Source organism: Bubalus kerabau, chromosome 6 (assembly GCF_029407905.1).
Source record: "Bubalus kerabau isolate K-KA32 ecotype Philippines breed swamp buffalo chromosome 6, PCC_UOA_SB_1v2, whole genome shotgun sequence".
Taxonomy (NCBI): Eukaryota; Metazoa; Chordata; class Mammalia; order Artiodactyla; family Bovidae; genus Bubalus; species Bubalus kerabau.
Window position 1 is genome coordinate 49,025,145 of NC_073629.1, and position 17,916 is coordinate 49,043,060.

At 41.5% G+C, this 17,916-nt stretch overlaps 1 long non-coding RNA gene across 1 annotated transcript; it reads right to left on the bottom strand.

Annotated features, from left to right (window-relative positions):
• Nucleotides 1–1,166: 1,166 nt before the first annotated feature.
• Nucleotides 1,167–3,694, bottom strand: LOC129656139 (uncharacterized). The gene is made up of 3 exons (XR_008716216.1): nt 3,169–3,694; nt 1,914–2,000; nt 1,167–1,522 (listed from the first exon to the last, which is right to left on the bottom strand). It is a non-coding gene; the product is annotated as an uncharacterized LOC129656139 (long non-coding RNA).
• Nucleotides 3,695–17,916: the final 14,222 nt, after the last annotated feature.

Sequence of the window (17,916 nt, forward strand, 5' to 3'; positions counted from 1 at the left end):
CAAGACAGCAAACGAGAATCTCCTGGGGCCAGAATGGGCAGGGAGTTTAAGAAAAGTAAAAATAAATATTTCATTTTAAATGTATTTTTTATTCCATGCTGTGTCTCTCCTCCGTTATCCAATTCTTCAGTAAAAGAGGTCTTCTGATACTGTCTTAAAAGACTGAAAAATCAGGGACTACATTTGCAACAGCAGCTAAGGAAAGCAAGATGGCAAACAAAGGTCTTAGCAGAAACCAGAGTTGAACACAAGAGACAATCAGGCAAATATAAGTCCCCACCAGCCCCACTCCCAGAAAATTCTTGGAAATTTTAGAAAGGTATGGGTCTTGCCTCAGTCCAAAGGGTAGTAGCTCAAGTTGCTTTCATTTACCTTAAGGTTGAGGTAGGTCTCAAATTATCGGAGGGGGTAGGAACCAGACAGTCTCACTGCACAACTCCAAGGGCCACCATTCACATAACAGTATCTGTGAGATGGCAGCCTCATTGGGGACACTCAATTTACACACACATCATCTCATTTAATCTTTAAAACACTCCTGGGAAAAAGCATTATTATACCTGCCTTACAGATGAGGAAACTGAGACAACGAGATGTCCAAGTTACCATGAGTACAGGTGAAATCAGTACTCAGATTCAGTTCATCCCAATCACAAAATCCATTCTAATTCCATACATCACCTATTTGCATAAAGTGGCAAACGGAAGCAGGTCCTCTACACAGTGCTATGTTGCCACTTTAGAACTACACTCTTTCACCTAAAGCAAGAACCTACAGAAACTCAAATGGATCCCCAAAATCTAATAATTTTGAATCATAGCAAACAAACTTCTGCAAATTTGTACACATCACATCTGGCAAAGAAACAGGCAAAGTTAATAGAAGTGTAGAGAGTTAATAACTGAAGAGAAATCATGGCATATGAAACACTCCACTTGATTCTGCCTTATTTTCAAATCTGAACGTCATTCCACTTTAAGTATATTGTGCAGTTTCCTAAGGCAACTCCAAAGGACAGTGTGCTCTCCTGTTTCTTTCTCCTCTAGGAAAGCCACAAACATGGTTCATTTAAATGTCACCAATGTAGCCAGTCAACTCTCAGCGCTGGAGGAATTCTGAAAGCAAGTCAAGTCTTATTTCCCTGGAACTTTCCCACCTTCTCCATTATCTCCTTTCTTCAATAATATCCTTCATGTCTTCCATTTCGCCTCACAGCCAGTGCCTCTGGCTCTGTACACCAGGATACCAAGGCTTCTCTGTGTTTCCATTTTCTTGTTTCCATCTTCATTTCCATCCAGTCTTTAGACCCTCTGTATGTGACTCAACCTTCAATCAGACCAACTTTCCTCTGCTACTTTGATGCTATGAGTCCAGAGAAAATCAAGTGGCTACAGACAAATGTTCTGTTGCCTGTCACTTTAGTTAACCAGCAAAGAATTTAGGTTTGTGACAAGTTGATTCCTTGGGACAAATGACATCATACCATGTTCCAGAGCACTCACTCTGATGGACTCCATGACCCTGGTTCCAAGGAAGCGTGTCCACACGGTTAGTCATGGATCTGGGAGATTCCATCAAGGAAAGACTGAAGGCACTATTAGTGATAACTGAAAAGGGGCAACCCTTTTTCCTAGGCTAGCTCTCAGTTATTTCTACACCCACACCAAATAAAAGTATCAGATACTATAACTCTGATGCCTATTGTTTGGTGGGGAAAAATCTGTTCTGAGAGTTTCTTTGCCCAGTTAATATTTGCATCATTAAAAAAAAGAAAAAGAAGAAGAAATGGGAAGAAGAGGAAAGGAGTGTTTTTCTTTTTTTCACACAACTGTTGTTGACAATCCTCAGCTATCATAATCCAAGCCATGAAGCTCCTCCCATACCATGGGGACATTTTTGCAGGGGCTTTTACCTTGATCACCTGCATAGATGTTTTCTGAGTTCAAGTTGACAGAGAAGTCATCATATCCTTTTTCTGACAGTTCTCCACTGGAGTTGCCTAGTGAAAAACACAAGAAGCACTTTGGAGGCTGAGAGAGTTCCTGTCTCTGAAATTTACTGGCTCTCTATTCTGCAGAGTGCAATGAGCCTGGAGCTAATCAGAGCTGGTGGTGGGTAGATCTGTTAGAAACCAAAACGAAGGCAAAGAGGAAGGACATTGATTTGTGTCGATGGAAAGTTCAAGGTAGCTCTGGACTGGCAAGGCTGGGTTCAGGTGCTCCAACCCTGTGGAGCACCTGCCAGAAAGATGCCTTGAACCCTATCTCCCCACTGCATGGCAAGAAGGCTGCCAGCAGCCCCACCGCCATTTCTATCATCTCATAAGACCTACTGGAAAGAGAGTCTCTTCCCAAAAGTTTCAAAGAAATCTTAAGTTTCAAAGAAGATGTTAATGTAATACTATCTTAATGGTATTTCATTGCCATTACCTGAGAGGATAACATGGCTTGACCATGTGCCCACCCAGGAGCTGACACTGAGGTTATAGACCAAAAACCACATAAACTGTGGATCATAGAAAAATGCTCCCAAATGAAATCAAGTTGTTGTTACCAGAAAAAGAGTGAGGAGGTACTGGACATCCAAAGACAATAATCTACTACAGGGAGATGAATGAAGGTAGACAATCAGCCCACCAACAAGCATTTGCTAACTTCCAACTGACCCTAGAACTTATCAAGCGCTCCATACCCAGTGTTTTGGATGATGTGCAGAACTGGGTGGTAAATGGAGGAAGGAAACAGTATTACAGGGGAATGAGCATTCCGTGTTGAGGAGCACAATCTGACACCCAGTCCCGAAGCCTACCACCTTTCCCAGAAAGTCAAGTGAAATGGCTATTCTTCATCTTCCAGCCACCCTTGCTCATCCTGAGGCTGCAGAGTAGGGTTTTTTACTGTTACTTTCTTATCCCTTATAAATTGTTTATAAGGGGTTTGATGATTATCTAAGTCTAACATTATTTTAACATAAATCCCCTCTTTACTGATGGTGGGTCAATCAACAAGACCACAGGCAAGTTTGGCTATACCAATAACTAACAGAATTTTAAACTGAAAGCTACAGAATAAACACCTGAAACCAGTCATGTCAAAAGAAAGTCAGCAGCACCAGAGCAAATATCACCAGCACCAGTCAAAAATCAACTGGTAATCCAGATTACTCACTGTATAAAATTGAGGGAGGCAGAAATGAACACTGCAATTTTCCCCAGATGTTAAATCTCCTTAAAGATGAAAGATTTTAGGTCTCACACTCGGTGGGGGATGCACCCCCATGTCAACCACTGTATTGAATAAAAAGAACCAAAAGATATGGTTCCAATGATATATTTGTTAAATGGTTATTAAGAGAGCTAAAACCTAAGTTGATAGAAAACAGAGTTGACAATTACGGTGAAAATTCTAGGAATCTTTGGCAGTCAGTGAAGGAAGAGTTATTTTAGGGATTCTCAGAGTGATCTGGGAAGGTCTGTCACACAATATGGGGTGAATGTCAGTGTTATTAGTTATATCTGATAGGATTCTTCTTCTACAAACTATTGAAATTCACTCTGACCTGCTTAACCAAAAAGGGGATTTATCAAAAATTAGCTCACAGAATTGAGCTAAAAAAAAAAAAAAAAATTGGATGCAGAAGGTTTAAGAATAAAGGTTGCTCCAGGGATCAAGGCAGCAGCAGCAGCAAATTGGTATCCCTACAGGGCACAGCTTGAGTAGATCGTCTCCATCTCCTTTTCCATCCAGGTGCTATTCTGCTCAAGCTTAATGTCTCAAGAGAAAAACTGATTGGCCCTGGTTGGGTCCCATGTCATTGTCTGGCTGGGCGGGGTGGGGGAGTGGGTGGTGGGCGTGGGAAGGGGAGGTGGAAGTATTGGAGGAGAGGTGGACGGTCCCTATAATTAGTTTAGAATTAGTTTTCCACAAAGACTGCACCCAACGTGGAAAAGGTAATTCCCAAATGCCATCAGAGGACAATCAACTGAAGAAAAGGGTAATGGTGCTCAGCAGAGAAATATAGAGAGAAAAGGAAGGAGGGAAAGAAGAGGGGGTGGAGGCGTGAACCCTGAACTATATGTAGTCCTTTATTCCTATTCCATAACCTCTCTGTTTATTTTTTCCACCTCCTTAACACAGAGATAATCATAGTTGTTGGTTAGTCACTAACTCGTGTCTGACTCTCTGCGACCCCATGGACTGTAGCCTGCCAGACTCCTCTGTCCATAGCATTTCCCAGCAAAAATACTGGAGTGGGTTGCCATTTCCTTCTCCAGGAGATCTTCCTGACCCAGGAATTGAACCAGAGTCTCCTGCTTGGCAGGCAAATTCTTTATCACTGAGCCTCCTGGGAAGCCCCCAGTAATCATAGTACCAATCTCCCAAAATACTGCAGAATTAACTGAGATAATATCTTGTATGTATTAAGAATTCTATAAATTTTAGCTTCTTTTTAGTTATTATTATTATCTCAATTCAATAACCACACGAAGTTCAAATCACAAGTTAGCAATGCCTCAGAGGAGGAAGGGGACTGTGGAGAGGCAAGTGGAAGTGGGGGGCATTCTGGAGAGTGTGGAAAATCAGGAAGATGGTGATTTGGCTGCAGTGAAGGGGTGGTCAGGGGGCCAGAAACCTTGCCCTTCAGAGTTCTCTGATGGATGCTGTTGACTACTGTTGCCTCCTCATGAACCCTCCAGGTGATCTTAGGGAACTCCGGAGCTCTCCAGCTGTGCATGATGAAAACACTAATTGAATCAGCTTTTGCCCAGAATGGCTACCATCGAGTCACAGTCAACAGCATGGGCTTGGGAGGCAAACCTCAGCTTGACTCAGTCCCACTTCTAAACAGCTGTGCGTCTTTGAGGAAATTACCAAATCTCTTCAAACTGTAGTTTCCTCAATAATCAAAAGGAAAAACAAAAGTACCTTTCCCATTGGTTATTGTGAGAATTAAATGAGATAACACAGATGTTGTATTAACCATATGATTAGTATTATTAATATATTATATTATCTGTTGTTATGAAGAAAGTAGGAACCCCCAACCAACCCCTAGAATGGAGCATGGATAGAAGAATAACATACAAATCTAACACCCAAGTCTGGGAACTTAGCATAGCATACCAATTCTATGGTATGCTATGCTTAGAATTTTCTATGCCTCTGTTAGCCCTGGGATAGTCTTCTTCTTTAATTTGCTTTCAGGTAAGTTTAACACACATTGATCACCTTCTGTGAGGCCAGTGCAGGTCTGGGCACTGGAGATACAAGGATGAGCACCACACACTCCTTGCTCTCAGGTAGCTCGTATTCTTTCAGTGTGGCGTACAAATGGAAAATTATGAAAGCAAGCTAAGTATTCAGATGGGGACCAAGGGAAATTCAGAATAGGGGCAAAAATTGTACACAACCAGGAGATTTGAGAAGTTCCACCATAGAAAATGACCCCTGGGCTGAGTCTCAGAGGAGGACCAAAAGCTGGCCAAAAGCGGGAAAGGATATTCCAGGACGGAAAAGCGAAGGCCCAGGCACAGAGGAATGATGCTGAGGGTCTAGGGGTCACAAGCAGTTAGCACTGTGTCAAGTGCAAAGCACCACTACATATGGAGGCAGAAGAGGTGGCACACTTTCGTGTCCTTCTTGAAGATACTTTTATGCTGCAAAGCCCTGTGTGATCTGCTCCCACTCATCCCCCAGCTCTTGGCTCTCATCGCTTCCCCTCCACTCCACACACTGGTATAGTGACCTACTTTGTGATCTTTGAACACAACTCACATATCCACACTCAAGGCCTCTGCCCTTGCAGTTAGCTCTTCCCACAAAATTTCCGTGGTTGGCTCCTTCAAAGGTCCAAGTTCAAATACCATCTCCTGAGAGAGACTTTCTGTAACCACCTAACCTACTCTTTCTCTTTCCCACCAGTCACTAACACCTAAATCAGTTAGAGTTATAGCTTCTGAATAAGCCTGTGCCTGATAAATGCCAAGCCAAGGAATATTGCACTGAGGTTAAGAACTCAGACTCCAGGTGACCTAAGTGGGAAGGAAATTCAAAAAAGAGGGGATATATGTATATGTACACTTGATTCAGTCTGCTGTACAGCAGAAACTAACACAACACTGTAAAGCAACTATATGCATAAGATTAAAGAACTCCAATTCCATGATCAAAATGCTTAGACTTAAATCCATCTCCACCACTGGCAGCTGTGTGACCTAGACAGGTCACTTAGCCTCTCCATACCTTAGTTTCCCTTCTAGAAATGGAGATCACTATTGCATCTACCTCACAGAAGGGTTAGGAGGACACAGTGCCTGAAATGTAGTAAATCGTCACTACATTTTAGGTATTTATCCTACATGGAAAGTCATTTAAGAAAATATTATCAAGAAGAAATAGGAAGCCATCTGCTTTTCTGAGATAACTGCTAAATTCTTTGTTTTTAAGGACCTAACTTACTTAAAATAATCAAACAATCATCCAAGATAAACAGTGGATCAATGGAAAGGGACATATAATGCAAAGTGTCCCCAAAATGGAAACCCTCAGGAATGCCAAGGCATATATAAGGAACATAAGTTGACAGGATGCTGTCGAACAATGAAGGTGCAGTAGTTATTCATGAGGTCTGAATCTGGGTTTTCAGCAAGTATTTTAACACACTGGCGAATGCTTAGTCCAGGTGAAGGTCCCAGATGACTGACACCACATCCCGGATACACTCAGTGAACAGGTGCACATTTCATCACCACGTCCCATTAACATGCCTTCTCTCAGCTACGGGAGCACAAGCTTCCCAGGTCTGTTACACTTGACTTCTGCCTAAGTCTGCTTGGAATGATGACAATCAAGGTTCCACACTGCCTCGCAATCCCTTCCGCATAACTGGGCTAAAGGAAACCTCCTGTAGAGTAGAGATGCTATCAGAGTCAAGCCAGCCCTCGATTTGCTCTGTTCTTAGATGTCAATTACTCACAACCCAGAGTCAATTTTGAGCAGGGGCAAGAATGGATATTTCAGGTAAGAAAGCTTAAATGAATATACTCTCCAAGGAAGCAAGCTGTCATTCTAGGAATTATGTTCCTATGCTGGTACGTAAGCGACATGGGCTTCCCCGGTGGCTGAGCAGTAAAGAATCTGCCTGCAATGCAGGAGACTTGGCTTTGATCCCTGGGTTGAGAAGATCCCCTGGAAAAAGAAATGGCAACCTGCTCCAGTATTCTTGCCCAGAAAATTCCAGGGACAGAGAAGCTGGTTTGAGGGAGGGGCGGGCGCAGTGCGGATTACAGTCCATACTTTCCCAAAGAGTCGGACACAACTGAGCAAAGGCATACACACGGCACAAGCCACACAGACTGTCTACTAGCCGGTCTATTCTACACTCCAATGTACGCATGCACATTAACAGCAGTGAGTTTCTGATGGGCATTTTTCAGCGAGTAAGCGTATTACTGAAAAAATAGAGACTTGGGTTGAGGTGAAATGGGGGAGGCATTCACATCAGCCTGCTGTGTTTTCATCCCTAGCATCAGCTGCACTGTTCCATCCTCAGGGGAACTACTCTCTTCCCCATCATCATGTCATTTTTATTATGCCAACAAATGATAAGGCAAAAACCCATCATCACAAACCAGCCTGTGAAAAGCCAACTAACAATATGAAGTTGAAAATGAAGAAGAAAGTCTTGCATTTCCTTTTACCTGTAGGGGAAAAAAAAAAATGATGAAGCCCAAGGTAAGCCCCCATCACCATTCAGCAGTCCATCTTACTTTAAAATATACAGCACACAGACTGAACAGGAAGATTTCTGCTATGTACAGCAATTGTTCCATTTTCTGTATTTCATAACCTGCAATTTTCAAGCCATGCTTGGTACACACGCTTGTAAAATAGTCATATCAGATAAAAGCAGAGGGATGCTAAACTATTGGAAAATAAATCAAATTCTCAGCAAGCAGTTATATCCATCATGTTGCAGCAAGCACACGTATAGTTTAAGCTCTGCGCGCACAGTCTATCCATTGTAATGATTTGGGGTCAGGATCCTGCCACATGCATTTAGCATTCACTAAGAAGTAAGCCCAAGAGTGTAGCGGGGAAGAGTGCTGAGCTGGAGTCTAGTCCTGGAAGCTGCCCTCAATACATTTCTTTGAGTACAGCCATTGTATCTAAGTACAAGGCAGAGAAGAATTAACACATGCATAGAACCTGACCGTTTACAAGGTGCTTACAAGAGCTTTATCTCACTTGATCCTTAAAGGAACCTCAGGAGACCAACAGAGAAATGCATTCCAGTGTTACAGTAGCAAAAAGACATTTGGAAACATCTGTAAAATGTTAGAAAAAGTCTGAAAACCCATCCACATCCACTCTCTTTCAAAATCGGAGTGCAAATGTGGGAGAAATGTGCTTCAGCAACATCTTGCCCTAAATTCAACATATTTGCATTTTACTGCAATATATAGTCCCTCTTTTTTAACTTTTTTTTCCTTTTAATACAAATAAGCTAGTTTGTTAAATTAATTAAGGCTAGTTTATTAGGCAACTGCACAAGACTGTGTGATGCCTTATTTAAGCACCAAATATGAAAATTATTCAGAAAAAGAAACCAAAGCTTGGACATACTTATTAAACCAAAGAATAGTATCCTATTATGAGGTCTTAAAAAATATTTCATAATATTCTAACATAAAAAGTAATGAAAATGAAAATCCTTGAGTATTACCTAAGGGGGAAAAAAAACCATAAAGCTTCAAATTCCAAATCTGAATATCACACTAAAGTCACATTTGTTCACAATGCTATACAATTTAACAGACTTAATCTCCTCAAAACCAAGCTGCCCCAGACATGAACATCCAATAACCAGCCTCCAGTTCTTCTAAGACTCTACTCCCTCCCAAGATTAGCTCTTCTTAACTCTTTTCCTCCCCCTTAACTTGGACTCCAAATTTGGTATCTAAATCATTTTCTCTCTCCTATCTTCAACTTCATAGTACACTTGTCCTTACCTTTGACCATATTACAACAACTAAACCCTGGAGCCATGCTACAATCCACATTTTTCACCTCTGGGAAAGATCACACAAATCCATAAACTGGCCAGTGTATTGTATTAGACCTTTCATGCCACTATAACAAAACAGCACAGGCTAAGTGGCGTACACAACAGGCATCTATTTCTCACAGATATGGAAGCTGGGAAGTCCAAGGTCAAGGTGCTGGACAATTCAGTTTAAGGTAAGGGCCCTCTTCTAGTTTTCAGATAGCTCCCTTCTCACTTTGTCGTCACATGGAGGACACAAAGCTCTGGAGTTTCTTCATCTTCTTATAAAGGCCCTAATCCCATCATGAAGACCCCATCCTCATCACTTCATCTAAACCTAACTACCTCCAAAAGATGCCATCGCTAAATACCATCACATTGGAGGTTGGGGCTTCAACATACAAACTTGGGAGGAGGGGGATGTAAAATTGAGTCCCTAGCAGCCCCATTCCTAATACTTGATGTATATCCTTAGCAATGCTCAACAGCAATTATTTTGCGCATTCTTGTCATACCCCCTCTCTTAAATTTATATATAAAGCCAAAGAATTGCCCTGGTACTAGCTGAGATTTTATATATACACATATATGAATAGTGTTACCATATATTTATATAAAATAATAGAAAAACAAAAGTTGATATATTAAAGAGTCCACATAACAGACCCTTTTAATGATCCTGAAAACCCTTTCAAATGTTCCCCTAAAGTTTTAAAAATTATCTAATAATGAAAATTCTTTTTCATAACATCTAGCAATTAACATAAAATTGGTTTCTTTTTCAGTCTTCACATATTTAGTCTTATTTGCTAAAATTTCAGCATTGTTTTTATCTTTACTTTTCAATATATGTATACAATATTTCAGACACATTATGGATGAAAAGAGTTGTGTGGAAAACTAATAATCTCATAATATTTCTTTTGGAAAAGTGCTTTATGAGTTCCAAATATATATGTTTTAATAAATAAACTTATAGGGAAAAAATAAACTGTAAGTTGGGGACTATCCTGGAAAAAACATCATGCTTACCAACATAATATTTAAGATTTGAGTCAATATAATTAAATTTAAAAGTTTTTACAAAGGGAGAGAGACATACAAGGGTCAGATGACAGCAAGTATCCATGTATAATTATTGATTCTACATAAAAGTGGAAAACATAATTGTAAAGCCAGGGTTTCCAAATTTGGGGCTGCAGAATATGAACTGCAGAATAAATCTGAGCTTCCCTAGTGGCTCAGAAGGTAAAGAATCTACCTGCAATGCAGGAGACCCAGGTTAGATCCCTGCATCAGGAAGATCTCCTGGAGGAAGGCATGGCATCCCATTCCAGCATTATTGCCCAGAAAAGTCCATGGACAGAGAAGCCTTGCAGGGAGAATACAGTCCATGAACTGGCAGAGTCAGACAGGACTGAGCAACTGACACTTTCACTTTTTCAGAAAAGTTGACCATTGTTCAAAACAACTTATTGAAAAACATATTCTAGGAACTATTTCAGTAGCATTTAGAATCAAGAAGGACAACCAACCAAAAGGAAAGGGAAAAGAAAGCAACCCCTAAAGAGTAGATATGGTCTGCTCAGAAACCTTCAGTTCTCAATCTGAAATGATAAGGCAATTCCAAGGACTCTCAGACTCTTGTAGTTGTAGAGCAGACCTCTCCCTGCCCAGAGCTTGCCAGGATATGTCAGGGACCCACCTGTCACACTAGAAAACTAAAGGGTATATCAGGTCCTGCTGAAGAGGATGTTGAAATAAATCTATTACTGTTTCCCACACTCTGTTCCTTCCAACCCCACTTTCAAGTTCTTAAGATCCAAAGATATCTTTGTGTCCAGCATTGATCAACAAATGACACGTGATCACTACTAACCATACTTTCTTTTTCTGCAAATTTCAACTCCAACATCTAGAGAGAAGCAGAGCCAAGGAATGGGCACTAGAAACTGAATCTTTCCAGAATCTGGAAGAATATTTATCACCCATTTTGAAATCATCTTTCCCAAAAGCCTCATGCTTAAATCAAACGAGGTCACTGAAGAGCAAGGGAAAAAAAAAAATCTACGATACAGGACAAGCAGGAGATGCCCAAACCCTTTCATCACTTATCACTGCCCTTTAAAAAAAAAAAAAAAGATGTTAGGGGAAGGTCAAGGTAATCACACTAAGAGATTAACTTATATACCAACTTTAGCCCAACGAGTTCCAGGATCATATAAGTCACCAGATTTTAGAGTTTGGAGATTATTCATTTTATCTCCAGGGGAGGTGAGAGGGGGTGGGCAGGAGAGGATTCCTTTGTTTTGTTTTACAAAAATTGTGGGGCATTTTTAATGTTATAGGTTTCCCTTGTGGCTTAGCTGGTAAAGAATCCCCTGCAATGTGGGAGACTTGGGTTCTATCCCTGGGATATGAAGATCCCCTGGAGAAGGGAACGGCTACCCACTCCAGTATAGCTACCCACTCCAGTATTCTGGCCTGGAGAATTCCATCAACTGTATAGACCACGGGGTCGCAAAGCGTCGGACACGACGGAGCGATACTTTCACTTTTCACTTTAATGTTATATTGAGCAAAGTAGAGCATTAACTCCCACCCTCCTAGCCCCAATACTCCATAATCAACTGTCAGGGGTTCTCAGACCGCTACTTCAAGCGGCACACGGAGTGGTTGGGCAGAAAGGAAGAGGCGGGAGTCCAACAGGTGCATCTCGGAAGGCCCAGTGTCTGGTGCCCGGTGATGAAGGCTCCAGCCCAAAGTCCAGACCCCTGGGCCTGTCCCTCCCCAAACCACCAACCCTCAACCCCAACCCCGCCCTCTCCGCGGACCCCGCAGGCCTCCCTCCACCCACCCACCCTAGGAGCTCCCGCCAGCCTCACTCTAGGAGCCCAGGACTGCCTGAGCACAATGGAACGCTGTCTTCCAGAGCCAGTCCAGAATGAACTTTCCAGACCCGTTTTCACACCTGCAAGTCGGGAAGCACAATCCGGCGGTAACTCCCCCAGGGAGTCAGCCAGGGGGTGCACGTCTGCACCCTCCTGCACCGACCCTCCTGCACCACCCGCTTTGTGGGTTTTTGTTTTGTTTTAATTCAAATGTAAAGTATTATGCCTACACACTTAAAAGTATGCCATATAAATTGTGTTAAAGTAAGTATTCAGTTCTGTTCAGTTGCTCAGTCGTGTCCGACTCTTTGCGACCCCATGAACCGCAGCAGGCCAGGCCTCCCTGTCCATCACCAACTCCCGGAGTTTACCCAAACTCATGTCCATTGAGTCGGTGATGCCATCCAACCATCTCATCCTCTGTTGTCCCCATCTCCTCCCACCTTCAATCTTTCCAGGCATCAGGGTCTTTTCAAATGAGTCAGCTCTTGGCATCAGGTGGCCAAAGTATTGGAGTATCAGTCCTTCCAATGAACATTCAGGACTGGTCTCCTCCAGGATGAAATGGTTGGATCTCCCTGAAGTCCAAGGGACTCTCAAGAGTCTTCTCCAACACCACAGTTCAAAAGCATCAATTCTTCGGCGCTCAGCTTTCTTTATAGTCCAACTCTCACATTCATACATGACCATGTCTGTACTGGAAGGGAAAATCTGTTCTCAAAGAAATGAATGCCTTATCCTTAGGAGGGACTGAATAAATACGTTTCAAATGAATGAACCAAGTGTTATTTAGAGAGCATTAATTAGCACCAAGGAACCCTGGGGGCTCATCAGTGAAGAATTTGCCTGCAATGCAGGAGAACTGGGTTCTATCACTGGGTCAGGGTGATCCTCTGGAGAAGGAAATGGCAACCCACTCCAGTATTCTTGCAAGCGAAATCCCATGAATAGAGGAATCTGGTGGGCTCCATGGAGTCGCAAGTGTCAGACACGATTTAGTGACTTAACCACCACCACTTAGTGCCAAACCGAATGCTGTGTCCATGCACACTCTATCAATTTGATGTTCTTCTTATTTTATGAATGAGGAAAGAGTTACGTGCCCAAGGATGCAAAGCTGATAAATGGTAACACTGGAATTCAGGAAAACATTGAATGTGGTTGGAAAATCAACATAGGACTGGTGTCTACGAAGTCAGGTTCTAGTGCTGGCCATGTCTCTAATGTTCTGGACCTTGACTAGGATTATTAATTCTTTTGGTCCTCTGTTTCCATATATAAGGGGCTTCGCTGACAGCTTAGATGGTAAAGAATCTGCCTACATTGTAGGAGACCTAGGTTCAGATCCCTGGATTGGGAAGGTCCCCTGGAGAAAGGCATGGCAACCCACTCCAGTATTCTTGCCTGGAGAATTCCATGGACAGCTGAGCCTGGTGGCTACAGTCCATAGGGTCGCAGAGTCAGACACAACTGAAACGACTAACACTTTCACTCCCTTATATAAGGTTTCCTTCTCTAAAATCCTTCAATTCTATAATGCATGCCATCCTACACCTGCATTTCAGTTACAGATTCTTTCAGACAAGTGGCTGGATGAAATTCTCCCAGATGTGATGTAAAACCACACACTTCTATCGTGCAAACACTCTCATATTAGTCATGCTTTGAGTGCACTACCTCGATTTTCTAATCCATGCAAGTGCTTAATTTGTTGTATGTAATTTGTTCCTTTTCAAGTTAATATCCCTGTATTATAAAAATCAATAAACACACATTGAAAATAATTACAAAGATATAAACCTCTTACTTTGCAAAAATACGTGGTAATGCAGGCATTTTTCTACCCAGCAACATTTACTATGTGTTAAAATGATGCTCTATGCAATCTTAGGCAGAAGAAAATGTTTCCTAGGGAAATTTCAAACATCTACACGAAAAAAAAAGAATACACATAATCAACATAACGATCTCAAGAATGGAATCAACAGAAATAAAATTGCCTCCTTTGGTTCTTCTGGGAGAATAGCTAGTTAAAGATAAAAATCAATGCTAGCAGAGGGGTGGCTTCATTAGCCAGGATCAACTTACTGCTGTTCAGTGGGTGCATTTGTTTATGGCTTTGCTACTGAAGCACTGCAGGATCAATGAAGTTGCCCTAGGTTTCTTACCCTCTACAACTACTAGTACCAACCCCATGTGGGCCGGTAAGGTAGTCAGCGTGGAAGCACAGGCTCTCATGGCAGGAGTTGGTTTCCCGGGCTCTGACCACTGCTTCTGAAGAAAGTTTAAAACCAAAGTCCAGTGGATTCAGGTATTAGTATTCAGCATTTTCCAAAGTGTGCTTTATGAGATACTCATTCAGGTCAATTAAATTTTGGAAATATTGCATCTTTATCCCCTTGTTGAAGAGTCACAAGGCATATTAGCATATTAAAATCTCCAAGAAACCTTTTGTAAAAATACATGCTTAAATTGGTTTAAGTCATAATATCCAGATTTATTTGCCCAGAATTCACCCCCACCCTGGATTGACACATCACAAAACATTCCAGGAAACACACTCTCTTTAGCTACTTTGAGAGCTACTGACTCTCTGACATGAAGGTTAAATGACAGAAAGGGAAGAAGGACTCCATTCATGGATCACCTACTGTGGCCAAACTATGCTCTCTGGGCTTTGCATGCAATTTCATTTAATCTTCACAACAATCACAACAATCCTGTGAAATTATGTCTTGTTATCCCCATCTAACAGATAGATCAGATCAGATCAGTCGCTCAGTCTTGTCCGACTCTTTGCGACCCCATGAATCACAGCACGCCAGGCCTCCCTGTCCATCACCAACTCCCAGAGTTCACTCAGACTCACGTCCATTGAGTCAGTGATGCCATCCAGCCATCTCATCCTCTGGCGTCCCCTTCTCCTCCTGCCCCCAATCCCTCCCAGCATCACAGTCTTTTCCAATGAGTCAACTCTTCGCATGAGGTGGCCAAAGTACTGGAGTTTCAGCTTTAGCATCATTCCTTCCAAAGCAATCCCAGATCTCCTTCAGAATGGACTGGTTGGATCTCTTTGCAGTCCAAGGGACTCTCAAGAGTCTTCTCCAACACCACAGTTCAAAAGCATCAATTCTTCAGCGCTCAGCTTCTTCACAGTCCAACTCTCACATCCATACATGACCACAGGAAAAACCATAGCCTTGACTAGACGAACCTTTGTTGGCAAAGTAATGTCTCTGCTTTTGAATATGCTATCTAGGTTGGTCATAACTTTAAGGGAACTGAAAAATATATGTAAAATTGACTAAGAAAGACGCTCACAAATAAATGAAAAATTTGTCATTGTTGCTGTTCACTCACTAAGTCATGTCTGACTCTTTGCAGCCCCATGGACTATAGCATGCCAGGCTTCTCTGTCCTTCACTATCTCCCAGAGTCTGCTCAAATTTGTGCCCATTGAATCAGTGATGCTATCTAACCACCTTGGCCTCTGTCACCCCTTCTCCTTTTGCCTTCAATCTTTCCCAGCATCAGAGTCTTTACCAATGAGTCAACTCTTTGCACCAGGTGGCCGAAGAATTGGAGCTTCAGCATCAGTCTTTTCAGTGAATATTCAGGGTTGATTTCCATTAGGATTGACTGGTTTGATCTTCCTGCAGTCCAAGGGACTCTCAAAGGCCTTCTCTAGCACTACAATTTGAAAACATCAGTTCTTCCATGCTTGGCCTTCTTTATGGTCCAGCTCTCACATACATGACTCTCCCATACATGACTACTGGAAAAACCATAGGACTATACAGACCTCTGTCATCAAAGTGATGTCTCTTTGGGTGCAAGCCATTTTGCCACAAAAGAGCTGTGACCCATGAAGGGGAAATGAAAAATACCAGATTATAAATATATATGTACATATACATATATATATTCTAAATATATGTATACATTTATTATATATAATCCAGAATAAAGATTGTTAACTAGACGTCTATAGGTTTTTCTAATTTTACAAAATTGGTTGTTACTATTTAAAACTCAGGAGACTTCAAATTTAAGAAAATATCAGAAGCTTTAACAATGACAGGCCACTTCCTTTGAGTAATGTCCTACTAATGCTAAGTAGTAGCTTTCCCTTTTGGTAAGGCCGGCAATGTCCATTTCCCCAAACCCCTTCTGGCTCGCTTGACTCACGTGTGTAAGATGTCTTGTCTATAGAAACATTCAGGTATGTGATGTCTGGTCTAAAAAGATAGATACTGAAATGCTTTTTAGTACTGTGATTGGCCCTAGGTTACAATCAGTCAGAACAGTTCCTGCCCTCTCAGACCTCCTACTCTAGCAAGAGAGACAGACAATTAAATAAGAAATTTTGTAACTGCTTAAAAAGTAGTAAGTTGGAAATATTAAAATGAGAAAATGAAGGGATACCTTGAGCATCTGGGAGAGGAGCACATACAAGAAGTGATTTTTAAGCAAAGAAATGAAAGATTAGTAGGAGATGTCCAGGGAAACAAAAAGGATAAAGAGTATTATAGGCAGACCCCATCACTAATGGCTTTTCCCGATGACTCAGTGGTAAAGGATCCACCTGCAATGCCGGAAACGCAGGGGATACAGGTTCAATCTCTGGGTCAGGAAGATCCCCTGGAGGAGGAAATGGAAACCCACTCCAGTATTCTCACTTGGAAAATCCCATGGACAGAGGAGCCTGACAGGCTACAGTCCAAAGTATCGCAAAGAGTCAGACAGGACTGAGCATGCACACACAACCCATCAGTAAATATTTATTGGGCAACCTCTATAAGCTTATAATCATAAGGGACAGCAGTCCATCAGTAAGAGCATACACAGTGTTGACTGGTGTCAGGTTAATCATGTGAACTGGGTTCTGAGGCAAGGGGGTACTCTTCCATAACAAAGTCACTCGGACCGGCAAGAAGAAGGCTGAGTAACGATATACTATGATAATGAGAGCACACTGTTCCCAAATGCACTACAAATTCTGTCCCATCACACCAGGATCCCTGTGTCCAAGCCTCACACACATAGGAAACTGGTGTTAGAAGGAATGTGCCAGGTGAGCCTGTGAGGGGGAAGTCACAAGCCCATGGGGACAGGTAGGCCAGGGAGCTTTGATACACCATCCAGGGATGTATCTACCCCATGGCAGCTCCTGAAAAGTTAGATCCTCTGATCTTTCAGTCATGCCACATGCCAGGTCTTATCTTCCCAATCACAAAAATTAAAATAAATATAAATATATACACAGAGAGAAAGAGAACCTGTATAAGTATAAATTAATTTTAGATTAATATTCAATCCAACTATTTTTAATCTCATTAATTACAAAATAGGTAATTAGATAGGAATTAGTATCCATTTTACAGAAGAGGTAACTGAGACTCGGTGATTGCACATCTTACTGAATGTTACATACAGGTAGTAAGTGGAGGATCCAGAACGGAAAGTAGGCATTCCAACCCCAAAGTTTACATCCTAGGTTATGGTTTTGCAAACTGTAGCCCAGCGGGCTACAGTCCAAAGGGTCACAAATAGTCAGACACAACTGAGTGACTGAACTGAACTGATTACCTATTTTGTAATTATTGATATTAAAAATAACTTGATTTAATATTAATCTAAAATTAACTTATATAGGTTATATATATATTTATGTTTATTTTAATTTTTGTGATTAAGAAGATAAGACCTAGCATCTGGTTAATCATGTGAACTGGGTTGAATCATAACATCCAATCAGTGGCTTATGATGAGTACTTTTAAGTGAAATAAGATAAAATGGAATAAAAGGTCATCCTTCACTTATAGTAACACTAAATACACTATTTCATGAGATTTTTCTGATTTATGTGTCTACTGGTTCAAAGTAAAATTGTTTCTTACTATATATCAAGATTGAATAGTTTTAAAGTCATTGTTCTGAGATCTTATAAAGGTATATAAAAAAAGCAAGTCACATTT